The sequence below is a fragment of the Myotis nattereri genome, assembly GCF_964212035.1.
Source record: "Myotis nattereri genome assembly, chromosome: 15".
Lineage (NCBI taxonomy): Eukaryota > Metazoa > Chordata > Mammalia > Chiroptera > Vespertilionidae > Myotis > Myotis nattereri.
This window is the reverse complement of record NC_138090.1, coordinates 6,797,013-6,812,610: the sequence shown is the minus strand read 5'-3', so window position 1 is coordinate 6,812,610 and position 15,598 is coordinate 6,797,013. Positions and strand designations below refer to the sequence as shown.

Sequence of the window (15,598 nt, the reverse complement as noted above, 5' to 3'; positions counted from 1 at the left end):
AATGCCTACATCCTTCACCTTAACTTTGAAGACTACTTAGCATTAGATGGTCAGTCAAGTCCATCTGAGGCCAAAGACAAGCTAGTCACAAAATTTAAACACACACAACTATTAAATCTGCGGCCATGGCAATCATCCATGGATATGGCAATTATCGATTGTATTAATGATGATGATACCCCCAGATGCCTTTGCTTAGCAGAAAGACTTCTCACCATCTAAATGGTAATGCTTTTCAAGTCATTAAATTGTTCACAGCAATTTTTCTGCAAGAGCATAATTATAATCAAGCATTTCCTTTGTGAATCTATTTCTCTGAATAGTATTAATTTTGATTTATTCTATTTTAAAATTGATTTTAGAGAGAGGAAGGGAGAGAAATGTTGATGTGAAACACTGATTAGTTGTCCTCCCCCGCCACATGCCCTGACTAGGGATCAAGTGTGCAACCTGTCAAGACAGGGAATCGAACCTGCCACCTTTTAGTGTATGGGATGACGCTCCAACCAATAGAGCCACACCGACCAGGACTGACTCTTTTTTAAGAAGAAAGTAAAGACTATTCCTTCCCCTTCTGTCTTATTTATGATTTATTAGATTTTTGTATTTTATATATTTTATAAAGCTGCTCTGAGAGGAAAGAAAATCAAACTCGGGTTCTCAGTAAGTTTTGTGTTAAAGCAATGAGGTCTGGTACTCAAAACACAGACCTCTACCACCATAAACAGCTCACCACAAGAGACATCTGGCCAACTGGTCTAATCCTCTCTAACAAATGGTCCAGGAATCAATGATTCAGCTCTTCAAATATTTGCTTGCATTTGATCATAAGACAGCTCAGTGACATTAAGAACACTTTCTTTCCTCTGAAAATAAGACCTCAGGATTATGTTGCCAAGAAAGGAGAGGCTGGTTAAATAAATGGCCATAGGAATAAAAACCAAACTGTGGGCGTGAAATTACTGTTGCTGTCATCTTCGCTTTATCATTCCCAAATAGTGTTACAGGATGCAGTGTTTTTTTTCCATTTCACTTCTCACCCGTCAAGGCTAAATCACAGAGCATAAAAAGTAACAATAGATAATGCACCGGAAATGTTCATGATTTTCTCTCATTAGAAAATGTTTTGGATGTTTTCCTAAGATAGTCTTATGAGTGATAGTTCTTTGTGCATGTTTATTAGCCCCCAATTTTTTTATGAAAATTTCATACACACAGCAAAGTTGAATTTTACAGTGAACACCTACATACCCGCCATCTGGATTTTACCATTAATATTTTACTATACTTGCTTTATCACATATCTATCCATCTCTACCCATCATCCATCCATCCCATTTTTTTTTATGCATTTCAAAGTAAGTTACAGGCATCAGTATACTTCCCCCTAAATAGTTCAGAATACATATCACTAACCAGGCTTGAATATATTTTTAGAGGTTAGATTTACATATAATGAAATGTATAAGTGCTATGCATATATGTGCAGAATTTTGTCAAATACATACACCTGTGTAACTCAAACCCTATCAAGACAGAGAGCCTTATCCAGAAATATATTTGCTCTTATTTTTATTTTGCTTTTATTTTTCTGAAGTATAGTCAACTTTAAAAAATATATATGTAAATACACACACACACACACACACACACACACACACACACACACATATATATTGATTTCAGAGAGGAAGGGAGAGGGAGAGAGAGATAGAAACATCAATGATGAGAGAATCATTGATCGGCTGCCTCCTGCACTCCCATACTGGGGATCAAGCCTGCAACCTGGGCATGTGACCTGACTGGGAATTGAACCGTGACCTCCTGGTTCATAGGTGGACGTGTTACGGGCTTGATCCCCAGTGGGGGATGTGCAGGAGACAGCCGATCAATGATTCTCTCTTATCATTGATGTTTCTATCTCTCTCTCCCTCTCATTCCTCTCTGATATCAATAAAAATGTATTTTAAAAAGAATTAATTGCCGAAACCGGTTTGGCTCAGTGGATAGAGCGTCGGCCTGCGGACTGAAAGGTCCCAGGTTCGATTCCGGTCAAGGGCATGTACCTGGGTTGCGGGCACATCCCCAGTGGGGAGTGTGCAGGAAGGCAGCTGGTCGATGTTTCTCTCTCATCGATGTTTCTAACTCTCTATCTCTCTCCTTTCCTCTCTGTAAAAACTCAATAAAATATATTTAAAAAAAAAAAAAAAAAAAAAAAAAAGAATTAATTATAGAATACAGTCTTATATGAAACATAAGACGAATTCTTTCAGCATTCAAAAAATGTATTAAAGTGTAAAATTTAGGGTTGGGATAGATTAAGAAATTCCCAGAAGCAAATAATAGTTTAAAAAAAAGAGAGAGAGAAAGAAAGAAAAAAGGAGAAGTAAATAGTCCCTGCTAGGTCTCAAGACTGAAAATTTTGCCTTGGACCCAAAAGAAAACACTACAGAAGAACTGAGGTAAGTGCTAATGATGGCTGGAGCACAAAGGAGAAAAACATAACACTCCACCGTGCTCGGGATTTTCCCCCCAGGAGACAAAATAATAGGAACTCATACAGATGTGTTATTAAAACAGATGATTCATAACCTGAAGGATAGGGTTTTTCTAATAAAGAAAACTCTTTACTATTAAGAGAAGCAAACAAAATGTATAAACAGCATGGATAGCAACACTTTGCTTAATGAAATCTACTTAAAATGGTGTCTGAAAACACTCAGTTGGATACCCATAAGCTAAAAGGTATTCAATAACGACATTAAGTGAATTTATTCTAAAATTTGTAAAAGTAGAGAATGTTTCCAAAATACTTACCACTTTGAAAAACAAAAAACATTCAATAAATATGATTATAATGCTTACATGCCAGGCCCTGAGCAGAGATGGAAAAAAAAGGTCCCTCATGCTCTTGGCAAAGAGACGAAGGACAGCAACAGACAACACCCGGAGGGCCCGACCCATAACCTGATCCCGCCCATGGAGCCTCCGGGTAAAGCATCCCCGGGTTCACCAGGAGCGGGCCTCTCATTCCTCCATTTTTCCAGTGGAAATGGAACTTAGTAACATCAAGTATTTCTGTCCTAGCAAGTTTTTAGGTGACTACATATCAGCGTTAGCAAAAAGGGTATGGAGGGTTTATATTTGCATTGCCACACATTCATGTCTTAAATTATAAGCCAGAGATTGTTGGCACAAATACCCTGACCACGGTGAAAGGTAAACCAAAAGCCCATAAATTAAATTGATAACGAAGCTAATAGTAGTTCTGCTGAAAAACAAAACCACCAAAAACCACAAGAGGAAGCGCCATGGAAAACAAGCACCATTCCGATGACTGAAGGAACCGCTCTCCGCGCATGAGCACGTGACACGCAAGCAGCTTTGCCCGGTGCCAAGGTTCCCAGGCCAGGCGTCCTGGGAGAACAAGGTGTCAGACAGCAGTAAGCTCTGCTGTGCTGGTTTTGGTTTCTGAACACCATGTTTTAGCAACTCTTAATGATTCACTTGGTAGGTTATGAATAAGTAGCCCTTAGGCATGTGTAAGTATGAATAACTATGAAGCAATAAGAATCGGAAAAAAGGAGCTGCTCTTCCCACAAGGTGGGTGGGGCAGGGTAGGAGTCAGACTTTGGGAACCAAGGCACCAAGGGATCACCGGAGAGAAAACGTGATTCTTCAGAAGGTAGAAGGGGTGAGAATAAGCTAACACTGTAACATTAAACTATGAGGTAATAATAAACTGGCCAAGTAAGGTATTTCAAGCCTTCTATTTGATGTGTATAGGACCCATGAAATTATGCCTGGAAACTATAATTTCAAGCAATAAGAAAGCTATGAGCAGAGTTCATTCCTTAACAAACTTAAGGAGTGCATCAATTCTTTGCTATCTTAAAATGCATTCTTGGTTTTCAAAAACTCAGAAAGGGAGAAAGGGGAGCCCCCCACTGTTTATAAGATTAACTTTACCTCATTTAGCCCTGTATGTATCACAGTTACCCACAGTTAAATATGCTCTTAAACATGCTCTTGCTTGCTGAAAAAAATACAGCAAGCAAGCATTTCCTTTTGGAATGGACACTGAGAGTGAAGTATAACAAATATGTGCTTTTTTTCTAACCATAAAGATTGGCAAGATAACTATTTCAGAAGCTGACTTATTGAATAGATAAACCAAAGGGAAAATGCTTTTTCTTTTACACTCCTAAAACTTGTAAGTCTCCTAAAGGCTGTGGCCCAAGTTTTGGTTCACTACTTCCTGACTATTCTATTTTTCAATTTTCTAATTTGAATACAGGGGGTGGGAGGGGATAACCATGCAATTTCAATGGTAAATGCCTTGAAAATATCAAATATTTGAGAGAAGCTAAATTGAGAGCTTACTTCCCCAAATAACTCTTTTGAAATACATTACTGGTTCCACTGTGGTTCCCATCTGTGGTGCAACCCGGTGGCTATCACCTCCTACTTTATAAAGATCCCACCACAAAGCAGAAAATCTCCAATTTAAAGTAGTGATTTCCGTCCTCAAGAATTCCTAATAACTTCTCAAACTAGATCGCTATTAGAGTATCCAAGAGAGTTGTATTTTAAAGGATGCAACGTGACGTCTCCTTTCATTATAACAAATTATTATTAGGGAAGGTATAGGCCAGTGATGGCGAACCTTTTGAGCTCGGCGTGTCAGCATTTTGAAAAACCCTTAACTCTGATTAAGTTAGAAATTTTTTGATATTTGTAACCATAGTAAAACAAAGATTTATATTTTTGATATTTATTTTATATATTTAAATGCCATTTAACAAAGAAATATCAACTAAAAAAATGAGTTCGCGTGTCATAGGTTCGCCATCACTGGTATAGGCAATTCTTGACAGACCGAATTAAGCTTATGAGTTGAAATAAACTGTTGTAAATGCACTTCAGGAACCCACAACGATTTTTGTTGTTGTTCTCTTGCCAAAACATACTTCAGAGTTGTTGTTCTTCCCCATTCACTACAGAGTAGCAGACAATTATACAAAATGTTAAGTTTTTATTTCCTCTTGATTCTTAGCCAATTTACTAAGTGAAAAGTTATTTTGCTGACAAAGCAGAAAAAGTCCACATAGGGTATGCTAGGACAACTTCCTATAATCAATAACTTAAAAATAATCACGGAGTACAGAAATAATGAAGTGTTTGTGTAAACAGCCAAAAGCAGGTCACAGACAGACATTAGGCAGTGGGTCAGGACAACGTGTATCCTGGAAAATGAGAAACCTTACAAAATCACCACAGTGATTCTTTTTTAAAAGACCCATGAAATGTAAGACCAGAAAAACAGGAAACACGAGTCAGCTTTTTGTTGAAAAGCAACAAGCTTCAAAAAAATCATAAATGAGTGAATATTTGGAAAACCAACTCTAACAGATGCCACTAACTAGACATCAGGAAAATGTCACACCTGGACACAAGTGTCTTCTCACCTCATAGAGGAGCCACCCAGCAGGATGCCACCCCAGGAAATGCAAACTCTACCGGTGGTGGAAAACAAACCATTGTGGAAGAGGGATTTAAAAGCAATTGCTCATCTTTAGTTTGAAACTACTATAGGAAGGCATAATGTCCATGGAGGAAAAAGGAAGTCTCACTTACAAAATCACACCCGAGGAAGGAAGAAAGATTTCCTACCTGTAGACATCCAAAGGCCATGAAAACAAACAAACAATATATATATTATATATATACAATATATATATATATATATATATATATATATGAAAAAAGGGGAGGTAGTTTACATTATTGAGATGAAATTACATGGAAGAAAATGTCAGCGGTCAGCGGACAAACTTCCTGAAGGAAAAAGATTATGTTCTAGGGCTGCCTCCTGCCAGCACCACCAGCATTTCAGAGTAAATTAAAACTCTGAGCAAACACTGGGAATCCCTCCACCCCCATCGCCGCAGGGGTGGGAACCTTGGGGTTGGAGTATGATAGTGCCTACGCAGCTGTGAACCTGGACGCTTTCAGTCCCGCATGGCTCCCGAAGTGATGGACCATTCCTGTGTGAACGCGAATCCCTTCCATCTACCAGTGGTTCTCAACCTTCCTAATGCCGCGACCCTTTAATACAGTTCCTCATGTTGTGGGGACCCCCAATTTCCTTGTTACAAATTGCACATAATGAAAGCATAGTGATTCATCACAAAAACAATATGTAATTCTATATGTGTTTTCCGATGGTCTTAGGCGACCCCTGTGAAAGGGTTGTTCGGCACCCCAAAGGGGTCGCGACCCACAGGTTGAGAACCGCTGGACCCAGCTTTGCTTTAGAAAGTGCCTCCACTTTCCTTCCTCAACAGCAGGCCCTCCGGTGGCACAATCACGGTCCTTGCCACACCGTGTGACGTTACCGGACAGACCTGGGTTGGTGGAGTCACTTGTCTGAGGCGTCCAGCCCTTCAAAGTTCAAAGTGCACCACTCGGAGGAGGTCAGCCTCGTTCAGAAAGGGCAGCACTGCAGTCTCGGGGGAACCACCTCGGCCTCGATGTCTCCCCCCGACAAAGACAGGGAAACTGAGGCAGCCGGGAGGGGGCCAAAGCTGGATCTAGACTCGCGCAGGGAGCCTCGGTGGGAACGGACTCCTCCCACCCCACCTGCACGAAGCCCCGAAGCAGCTGGATTCCGTGGTCAAGACCCCGGGTCAGGCTCCGAGGGGACCGGCGTGCCATTCCTGCTACCCGCTTACCGATCCTCCCCGAGGCTTTCCCGCGGAGCGGGGTCTCTCCTTCCCAGAACCGCCCAGCGAGCCCCTCTCGCCGAGGCCCTTGCCCGCTTTCCACGTCGGGCCTCCGGGAATCCGCTAGCTCGGGCTCCAGACTCCTAGCCCCCCTCTCTCTCCCCGAGGCATCTCTCCACCCCGCGGCATTTTTATGGCTCCCGGGGGAATGTCTGCTTCGCACCCGGGCCACCTAAAACCTCAAACTCCACAAAAGGAAACCCTCCCGGAGCGTCCTCCCATCTGCCCCTTCCGCCCCGGACACCCCTGAGAGCCCTCCTAAAATGTCAGGAGCCTCCCGGGAGCTGCCTGCCTCTCACCTGGGCCCCTTTCGCCGCGGCCTTCTCAGAAGGGCGACCCCCGAGCACCTCCTCCGGTCAACATCCCCCTAAAGGGGGAACACCCTCTTCCAGGAACCTCTCTTCAGGCGCCTTCCGCGCGGGCCTCCGTGGAGAATCTCCGGGCTGTTCCCCGGGCTCTGCCAAACGCCGCCCTTCCGGGGCCCCTTCCCCGAGCCTCCCCCGACCCCAGTCCGGTCTCCCCGCCGCAGACTCGGGGACTGTCCCCTCCCTCCCCGAGACGTCCCCTGCCCTCGGACTTCCCCCCGCTCCGCGTCCCCAGGGGCTTCCCGGGGCACGGCGGCTGGGCTGCGGCACTGACTTGCTCCAGCTCCCAGGTCCGATCGAGAGAGGGGGAGGCAGCGGCGGCGCGACTCCTTTGTGACAGGTCCGAGAGAGCGGTAAAGATGGACGCGGGGCCACGGCGCTGCCATTACGTGCCGGGCCCACCCCCGCTCCGTACCGCCCCAGGCCCGCCTTCAGTCCCCTAGGAAACGCCCCTTCCTCGGTGGCAATCCCTCTCCCTGACAACCAATCATCTTTCCTGGGCGGCATCACGTGATCTCACGGCCCGGCCCGCCCCCCAGGCGCGAGCTGGCCAATCCGCTGGCTGAGGGGTGAATGGCCCAATCCAGTGTCTCCCGCCTGCTTTCCGGGCACCGGATTTCCATCGGACTCCCGGGGAGGAAGAGAGTCGCGGATTGGGTTTCGCCGCCGGAAGCGGCGTGGACTTTTGTTGTGGCGGCGAGGAACAGGAAGCCCCGAAGGGTCAAAAGGAATACAAAAGCAAAGGCTATTTTCTTTTTCTGGTCTTTCTTTTTATTAACCCCTAAAAAGTAAGCGGCGTTGACGTTGGCGGTGGAGGTTCGGGGGTGAGCGCTACCGAGGAGAGGGTGTCCCGCCTCCCGCGCGTCGGTAGGTGAGTGTGGCCTGGGCCCGGGCCAGGCTGCGAGACCTGGGCTCCAGCTTCTTCGCCGAGGAGATGGGGGGCTGTGTCTGGCTTGAGGTTTAGGGCCAGGCCTGTTCTCAGCCTGTGCACTCGCCCAGTGTCCTTGGCCGCCGGGGCCAGAGGTTTGCAGCACGCAGCCTGAGGGGGGCCGAGGGAGCCCGCGGGGTGGCCTCCAGGTCGAGTCGGGGAGGATACCTGGCCGTTTCCAGCGGAATGGGGACTTTGGGCTTCTTGCTGGCTTCCCTGCACCTTCTCTACGAGGTGGGGCCACCAGGGCTCCAGGTGAGGAGCTGGCTCTGTTCCTAAGGTCTTGGAACGGCTCCCGGCTCCTCGGGAGCTGTGGGGAGGCCTGGTTGGAAATGGTGTTTTCACAGCATGTGAGACGGGAGGCACATTTTTATTATATACCAAGTATCAGTCGCTGGAGCGTGCTCGTTTTTGCAGAAAACTTAAGCAGCTGAGACCGAGAGGTGAAGCACGTTGCTGGAGAGTTGGTGGCCCACGTGGATGCCAACGTCCGCCCGGGGGTTAGAGGAGGACGCCTGTTCGGACTTAGCAGTGGTTCTGGAACTAGTAGAAAACAAGCTCTTCTGCGGCCCTTTTAAAACGCAGATGCTCGGACCCCATCCCATCCCCGGATAGTCTGACTGAGTAGGTCCGGAGTGGGACGCAGGAAACCAGGTGCCGGGCCTGGTGGTCAGATTTCCCCATGACTTCTTGGGTACCGGCTGCGAGGTAAGACGTGTTGATTTCTTCAGCTGTTTGGTGTATTGCTGTGTTCAGAGGGACCCCATAAAATGGTTCGGAGGACAGTGCTTCTGAAATCCTGGAAAGGAGTCCGTGCGCGTTGACTCCTTTTTGATACAAGAGTTGAGCTGAGATCAAAGCAGCATCTATAGTCTTTCAAATGCAGCTTGAGCTAAGCTGTCAACAGTTTTTCAGGGTCTGCAAGCAGAGGATGGCCAGTTAATCTTTCTCACCTGAAGTCTTGGTGCCTTTTACCCCAGTGGGCAGTTTCTTTGTGGATTTTAGAGAGGGAGAATCACCTCAAGACCTTCTACCTGGTTAGCAGTCTTTCCTTTCACCATCTAAGAATCTTGATGTTTGGTTAGAGTCAAGATGCCGCTTCAGAAATGGAAAACCACATATCTGGTAAACAAAGTAATTTAAGTGCCTGGCTCAGCCATAGGCTCAGCTCAGCCATAGTGGAATGACACCTGGGTGGCAGCTGAATTAAGCAATGGCAGTGTGCTCACTGGGGATCACCTTTGGATCCCACTTCATTCTTAAATAGGCCCTGTTTCCCTCTTCACTGTGGGGTGTTTTAAAGATTGTTCAGTCTATATCTTCGGGTTTCTGCATTTGTTTGGTGTTAGACTTCTTGGATTTGTGGATTAGTGTCTTTCATTAGATCTCTCAAATTCTCGGCCATTTTATATCCATCTGTTGCTTCTGCCCCATTGTTTTTATCTTCTTTACTGATTTAACAGAGACCTTTTTACTCTGTTCTCTTCTCACTTTATTATTTTTATACTACATTCTGGATAATTTCTTTTTCGTTAATTCTCTAATCTATTTCTAATGTGCCATTAAACTCATCCATTGAAATCTTAAATTCAGTTACTGCATTTTTTTTTCCATGAAGTTCTATTTGGTCTTTTCAAATGTGCTCTACCACGGTTTTACAGCTTCTTGTTCCCTGTTATTAATTTTGAGGCTTGGTTTTTGTTTCTTTACACGTGATAAGTGTAGTTTTATAATCTGAATGTTTTAAATCGACTGTCTGAATTCCCTTTGAGTCTGTTTCTGTTGCTCATTATTTATGCTCTTTTTCTTCCCACTTCACTTTTACCTTGAAGGTGTAGTTCTTTGGCGTACCAAGTTAACATGGAGAAATAAATCGATGGTTATCAGACTTCACATCCTATTTGGGGTTTAGTTTCTTTTGCTTCACAAAGGCACCAAAACAACAGCATTAAGGTCAGAGAAACCCTTAGGATGAAAACAAGTTTGGATAGTGGCTCTATTTCTGGTTTTGGATTTGGGGCAAATTCTTTTCTTTTCTTTTTTTTTTTTTTAATATGTTTTATTGATTTTTTACAGAGAGGAAGGGAGAGGGATAGAGAGTTAGAAACATCGATGAGAGAGAAACATCGATCAGCTGCCTCCTGCACACCTCCTACCGGGGATGTGTCCGCAACCAAGGTACATGCCCTTTACTGGAATCGAACCTGGGACCCTTCAGTCTGCAGGCTGAAGCTCTATCCACTGAGCCAAACCCGTTAGGGCTCTTTTCTTTTTTTAATATATTTTTATTGATTTCAGAGAGGAAAGGGGGGGGGGAGAGAGAGAGAGAGAGAGAGAGAGAGAGAGAGAGAGAGAGAAAGAGAAACATCCATGATGAGAGAGAATCCTTGATCGCTGCCTCCTGCACGCCCCCTACTGGGGACTGAGTCTGCAACCCAGGCGTGTGCCCTTGACCAGAATTGAACCTGGAACCCTTCAATCTGCAGGCCAATGCTCTATCCCCTGAGCCAACCCAGCTAAGGTTTGGGCAAATTCTTTACTATCTTGTTAGCTTTTCTGTTTAAGAATTACTTTAGAAATTTCTTCCAGTTATTTAATTAAATTAGTTAATTTTTTAAACATATTTTTTAATTGATTTTAGAGAGGAAAGGAGAGGGAAAGATAGAAACATCAATGATGAGAGAGAATCATTGATTGGCTTCCTCCTGCACACCCCATACTGGGGATGGGAGCCTGCAACTTGGGCACGTGCCCTTGTCTGGAATTGAACCCAGGACTCTTCTTGCCACAGGCTCTATCCACTGAGCCAAATGGGCTAAGGCTATTTAATTTATTTTTTATCATAGAAGTACAGGATTGGTGTCAATTACCTCACTATTTCTGGAAATGAAAGCACCCTTCCTTTCGTTTTGATTTTGGAATGTGAAATTTGTGATTTTTGGCAATCTCAAGTTACGGATTGTTTTTCTTTGTATGCCTCAAATTTCCACCACTTTTCACCGCAGTGTCACAGCTACTATCAAAATTAAGCTTCCCTCATGCTTTTCCTAATCTCCCTTTTCTGAACTAAGCTTCTATTTTCTTACAGCATTTACTCTTATTCTGCTTTTCTAAATTGCTCATGTGCCAACCTTCTTTCTTACTGAATGCGAGTTCCTCACTTGTTAATAGTTGAGCGCCAGGTTAGTGCCTAGCACTGTGCCTTCCACGTAATAGGTCCCCTGTAAAAACTGACTTCAAAAATACAACTGAATGAGTTAGTAGACCTTATGTGTGGTTGTGTAATGCAAAGCCTTTACTTCTTTCTTTTTAAAAAAAATTTGATCTTGAGAGGAGTTATATAAAGCCTGGGGGAGGGGAGGTATGACTTAGTGTGGGTTAGGTTCCAAAGCCAGCCCTGATGCAAAATGATCAAAGCTACCCTCGAAAATCTCGGGGAGCATTATGATGGGTGTAGGCATACCAGCGCAGCAAAATTCCCCCATGGCCAGGTTTCCTCCAGCTTTGGAACAGATGCTGTTTTTCCTCCCTGTGAGCCCCAGATGAAGTAGTTGGTTTACATTTAGGAGTCACAATATGTAACAGATACAACTAATATTAGACTCATACACAGTGAGGGAAGTGTTTATACACTGAGTGGCACGCATGAACTCGGGAACCGAGGATCAGCTCAGGGAACCAATAATTTAAGCTCTCTCTTTTTTTCTCCCAGTGCATGTAGATGAATTCAGGTAAATGCACATATAAATGAGACTCACTTCTCATGTTACGGGAAGACAAATGCATATATAGGTGTGTTGTGTGTTTTGTTTTGTTTTAATAATTTTCTGTTGTTAATCCTCACCTGAGGATATTTTTCCATTGATTTTTTTTTTTTTAAGGGCGAATGGAAGGGAGAGGGAGAGAGAAACATCAGCTGGTTGCCTCCCTCATGAGCCCCATCCAGGGCTGGGATCCAAGGATCATCAAACCTGAGACCCTTCAGTCAGTCCATGGGTCATTGCTCCAACCACTGAACCAAACCAGCTATGGCAAAAAATAACTTTATTGCATGTGTTTTTTAGATGCCTAAACGATAAGAAGGTTATACCAATTGTTCTTCATAATAATTTTAAATATGAATTAAATTGCTATGTTGTACCCTCATTTTTAGGTTCTTTTAGTTTCCTTTGGTACTGGGGTAGGTTAAATAAGCGTCATTGTTAGAAAAGTGAAGATTACTTTGTCTACTAATAAATGCTAACAGAGTGTTCTCTGTTAGTAGTTGTCATTCTCCGAAGTTTTGTAATAGGGGGAAAATTGGCTTGATCTAAATGACTGTAGTTGGTAGAAGAGCCTTATGGCCAGAAAGCAGTCTTTACTTGAAATATAGCTGAGTTTTCCAGATGGAGAATTCCTCATAGTTGTGACTTGAACATTAGGGTAGAAATATAGAAAGAGCAGTGCTTAACTATATTGACAAAAAGAAAGTGTATTGGCTGGCCGGTGTGGTTCAGTGATTGTCAACCTATGAACCAGGAGGTCATGGTTTGTTTCCTGGTCAGGGCACATGCCTGGGTTGTGGGCTCCATCCCCAGTGGGAGGTGTGCAGGAGGAGGCCAGTCACTGATTCTCTCTCATCATTGATACTCTCCCTCCCTCACCCTTCCTCTTGAAATAAAGGAAAGTGTATTGTTCTGTTGCTTTTGCTACTCAAAGAGAGAAGCTTTCGAACACCCTAACACAGAGTTCCCCTGATGTATTTTTACACTTGCTAAATAATGTCAGAATTAGGGTGTATGGTGGTCAGTGCTGCAAACACTTAAGTAGTCTGCCATCACAAAATTTAATTCCATAGGAAACCAGATCTCTTTAGCTTCTATCATGGCACTAGCTAAGTGGAATAATTTTTTAGTTCAGCAATAGCAATTATTTTTGCACGCAGCAATGTAAATTTTGTATCTTAAAACTTATGTGTCATGCTATGTGAGACACTAAGCCCATTTTGTCCCACAAACCTGGAAATTAAATACCACAGTCTCCAGTGCAAACACAGTAGATCAGTGTATTACGGTTACTTGGCTTGAAATATAAGAACTTTGTTTTTTTTGGCTGTCAAACAAATGTGAAAACTATGTTCTTTATTTGTATCAGTTTGACACTTTGAAGTTTGGACAAAGTGATTTTGGTATGGTTTTTCCATGAATTCCCTCTTTGAAGAACTTACTTCTTTTTAAAATAATGTAATGTTCAGTTTGATCTTTTAACTCAGGTCACCTTGAAGAAAAAAGTTATGTGAGTAAAGGAACGTTGACAACATTCTTTCTAAAATTAAACACAGGACAAAACAAGTATTCCCACATGAATCTTTATAGTTGGACCCTAGGATTTTATTTATTTATATTTTGTTTTGTTTTCAATTATTTTAGCAAACAAAGGAGAGAAATGAGACTTGTAAAAATTTAGCTGGGCAGTAGGAATTAGAAATAAATACTTTTAACTTCCGGTTTTTCTGTCATTTCCAGAAGGAGGTAAATGAATTGTAGGTACTCATCACCTTCCTATTGCGGAATAAACAGTGAATGAATTTTGGACTCTTTGTGTGGGAAATACTTAATAACCTGTGTAAAAGCATTTTTCAACCAGTTGAAATGAAGTGAGAATAATGAGAGTTATTCTTGAAGAAGACATCAATTATAATAAAGTGATTTAATTTTTGGTCCTGTGTTTCCTACTTTACAAATCATACGATGTTTGAATAGAATTTCCCATGGGACATAGAAGCCTCAGCTAACACTTATTTTATGTCTACCCTTCTCTATAACTTACATCAGACAACATCTAGAAATATTTATGTGAGAGCATTCTTCCCTACTTAAATTCTTCCAATCCTCTATGGTTGGTTTATTCAGTAAGTATTTATTACATGCTTAATATATGCCAGACACTGTGCTTATTATTACACTGTGGATACAAAGAGCTGATGGAACAGTCATGAACGATAAAATGAATGGGTAAGTGCTGTAGGAGAGGTGGAAATGGCTGTGATAGGCCTGGGAGGAGAAACGGAGAATAATGGAATGCTATTGCAGTAGTCCATGCAAGAGTAGGCCCTGAAAGGAATAGATTAGAAAGGAAAGGACTCTTCTCTTAAAAAAAGAAAAAGAAGAGTGGATTAAAAAGAGGTCTTTAGGAAGTAGAAACAATATAACTTATATAAGAAAGCGAGGAAAAAGGGAGTGTGGGTATATGTCTGATTCCTCTCGGTTTGATGTGATCCCTTCCCCACTTCAGGTGTCAGGATTATTTATGTCACTGACTTATTTATGTCTCCCCCCCACGAGTGCATACAGTATTTCTCTCACTCCCACAGCCTGTCCAGAGCTTAGCGTAGTGCTTTGTAGTAATGGCAGGCCTTTCAGAGCATCTTTAAGCATGTGCCAAACACTGAAGTGCTTTACATGAATTAGGTGTTCATTCTCACAAAAGCTTTATGTTGTGCAGTATTCTTTTAGTCCCCTTTGGTGAGTGCAGTTGTGCGTGAGGAAACGAAGGCTCAGGAGTTGAGTGACTTGCCCAGGGTCTTACAGTGGGTACGTGGCAGAACCAGGTTTCAAATCACAGTCTCTGATTTTAGAGTCTTTTATACTCTTTATCATGACCTGCTCTCCCTCTTGGTAAGAAGATGGAAAAGAAGGTATTCGCTATATATTTATTTTAATTACATTGGGTTGTAGTGAAGTTAAGCTTATTTCTTGACAGTATTTATTGACTGAAGTTTGGAATTCTGAAAAGACCTGCATATTTCTGGAGAAAGAATATTCTGAATAATATTCAAAATATTCAGGAGTATTGCCACTTGTTCATGAGCATGTACTGTCCCTGTCTTTGACCTCTCCAAGCATAGCAGATGACCAAATTAATTAGCCAGAAGGCTATATTGAAGGCAAAGAGGGATAGTGTTGGGCCAGGGAACGAGGACCTACAGAAGGAATGCAGGTAGAAGAAAGAGATGGATAAAGCAGCCTGTGTTTTAGTCTTGTCTCTTTTAAACTCACAAGTTCATTATAATTGGGGTGGCCACCTAGCTTTGTTTTGGAATCAAGAGAATGTCAGGATTATAATATTAGCTTTAAAGAGCAGACTTTCATAAGTATTCATTAGTTTTGACTGACTGGGTTTTTAATATATTTTTATGGACATAAAGGAAGGGCGAGAGAGATAGAAACATCAATGAAAGAGAATCATTGATCAGCTGCCTCTGCACGCCCCCTACTGGGCATTGAACCCGCAACCCAGGCATGTGCCCTTGACTGGAATGGAACGTGGGACCCTCCAGTCCGCAGGCTGACGCTCTAGCTACTGAACCAGACCAGCTAGGGCTGACTGTGTTTTCAGGAAGCCAACCCATTGAGAGCTGTGCTTTTGCCTTATTTTCATTAAGCAACTATGATTCCTGATTTTGTGTCTGTGTGTGAAAGATGGGTAACAGCACAGACTCAACTCTTCGGGTAGAAGTTGAATTCTAACACAAGAAAGAT

General features: G+C 43.0%; 3 protein-coding genes across 5 annotated transcripts in view; 1 reads left to right on the top strand and 2 right to left on the bottom strand.

Annotated features, from left to right (window-relative positions):
* Nucleotides 1-7,587, bottom strand: part of RSPRY1 (ring finger and SPRY domain containing 1) — a 30,933-nt gene extending 23,346 nt beyond the window's left edge. Inside the window, exon 1 of the mRNA XM_081107586.1 lies at nt 7,425-7,587. The gene's annotated coding sequence lies outside the window, so the exon portion shown is untranslated. The remainder of the gene's footprint in view (nt 1-7,424) is intronic.
* Nucleotides 1-15,598, bottom strand: part of NLRC5 (NLR family CARD domain containing 5) — a 940,085-nt gene that overhangs the window by 799,387 nt on the left and 125,100 nt on the right. The window lies entirely within an intron of this gene.
* PSME3IP1 (proteasome activator subunit 3 interacting protein 1) overlaps nt 7,796-15,598 on the top strand; it is a 29,469-nt gene continuing 21,666 nt past the window's right edge. The window contains exon 1 of one of the 3 annotated variants that reach the window (XM_081106665.1): nt 7,796-8,021. The gene's annotated coding sequence lies outside the window, so the exon portion shown is untranslated. The other 2 variants (XM_081106667.1, XM_081106666.1) reach the window with 2 other exon arrangements.